Genomic DNA, 2247 nt, shown 5'->3' on the forward strand with positions numbered 1-2247 from the left:
GACCACAGCCTGGCTGAGGCTCTTTAATTCTCAAACCATAGAGCAGGCAGCTGATTCATAAACAAAGTGCTCACATTTTGAGGGTTTCTTGGAGCTCAGCTGTGACTTCTTTGCTGTCTCTCCCATTCTAAACAGATGCCGTAGATTATCTGCTTTGCATAGTGGTCTGGATGTACTGATACCTTGAGAAGCCCCCATTATCTACTTCCTGCAGTTCACCAGCTTTTCCTTGAAATGCAGCTGCCAGTAAAAATGAGAATTGGCAAAAGCCAATGGGGTGTGTGGTTTATCTCTGGATTCCTTGTGTGGCTTGTTGTATCTAAAATATTGTTAAAGAAACAGGTACAGCTTAGGCCTTATTTAAGAATTGAAAGGATCAGATTGTTTTTGAATTTTTTTTTGTTTAAGGAACCATTAATTTAGACAGGCTGTAGTGGAGATTTGAGAACATTTGGGGATATAGATTTTACCCCCAGCTGTGGTGCTGATGGCCCAGGCTATCATGCACCATTTCTAGGCCTCATTTTTCTATTCTGTGAAATGGGAATAACACTAATATCTCTAACTTCCTTTATACAGTCTTTGTGAATACCTAATATAATAAAGGTAGAAATATATTGGTAGAGCTTCAAGAAAAATTCAAACAATTATTGTCAATAATTTATTTGATTTAATGGTCCACTAATTTCTTAGTTGTATCAAATTACACAGAATATTTTAATTATTCTTATTTCAAGAAAGAACAATAAATAAATTGTGAATCTTAGAGCTTCGACAGCATTGATTTTTGTATTGAAGGCTCATGAAAGAGGATGTAATGTGTTAATAACCAAGTTAAAGACTCTTAGGCCAGAATACTAGATGAATGTAAAGGATGATTATATATATTGAAAGCAATTTTAGTTCATGGCACGATGATCTTTAAGCTGCGAATTGACTGATTGCTGTGGTCTAAATGTTCGCGTCCTTCCAAAATTCATATGTTGAAACTTAACCCCCAGTGTGATAGTACTAAGAGGTGGGAAGTTTTGGGAGGGGATTCGGTCATGAGGGCTCCACTCTCATGAATGGGATTAGTGCCCTTAGAAAACAGGTTGAAGGGAGCTACCTTGCCTCTTTCACCATGAGAAGACACAGCATTCATCTCTTCCATCACAGCTTAGTCTTGAACCTCCCAGCCTCCAGAACTGTGAGAAATAAATTTCTATTATTTCCAAATTACCAAGTAATTCTACAGGTTTTTGCTATAGTAGCCCAAGTGGATGAAGACATTGATCTCCCTGTGATTATTGCTACTACATGCTACAAACTGTTGCCCACTGGGGGTTACTTTTTCAACTTAAGAGAACATAGCTTCCTTATACATAAAAATCTATAAAACATGCAATTTGTTACCCTCTGAAAATATCCTTTTTCTCAAAACTCGGGTTGATGAATGTTCAGGCTGCATATTCTCCCTATAGTAGGCATTGAGTAAAATAATGATAACTTTATCTCTGTGTTGTGTGTGGTTCTCAGGCATCAGAAGAACAACTGTAAATGCAGAAATCCCATGCGAGATGTTAATTTAGGAGCTATTAATAATTTCTCAGATATGACCTCATGTATCAACTCAGCACAACTCTAGTGTTAAAGTTATTAAAGAGCATATGGGGGGATGATGAACCATTGGTTAATGTTTAAAAAATATCTTTAGTTCTGAGCTTTATATCATGATCTGTTTTGAGGAAAATCCTAATGTCAAGGCCACGTCCAGTCCTCTGACATCTTCCCTCCTTTGTCACCTTCTAGAGGAAGCCTTCCTTTCCCCCTTCTGCAGGTCTTTCTTCCTTTAATAGCTGTCTTTGTTTTAATAGGGAAACTGTGGGGGGCAGGGTAGAGATAAGGAAAGGAAAAAATGAACTGAAGGAATAAAGAAACAACAGGAAAAGAGAAAATAAGAAAGATTTTTCAGAAGTATTTATATCTCTTACAGTCCCTTAAATACTAAAAATTAGAAACTTGAGATGGTATGTGACATTCGTGCCCTGACGCTTTGCCTAATGTGAAGTGGTAATGTTGCTCAGCTTTCCCACGGCAGCCCCAAGAGTCTGACTTTAGAGAATTCCTTACATATTCTGCCAGGGCAGACACGTGACTAATTTATTTCTGTTCTAAAAGACCTCAGAGAAGAAGACTGGCCTAGAATACCTCTGAAAGTTACAGCACATTGCAACAGAGTGGATATTTATTTTTATTTTATTAAAA

The sequence above is a fragment of the Hylobates moloch genome, unplaced genomic scaffold (genome assembly GCF_009828535.3).
Source record: "Hylobates moloch isolate HMO894 unplaced genomic scaffold, HMol_V3 SCAFFOLD_2, whole genome shotgun sequence".
NCBI classification, from domain to species: Eukaryota; Metazoa; Chordata; class Mammalia; order Primates; family Hylobatidae; genus Hylobates; species Hylobates moloch.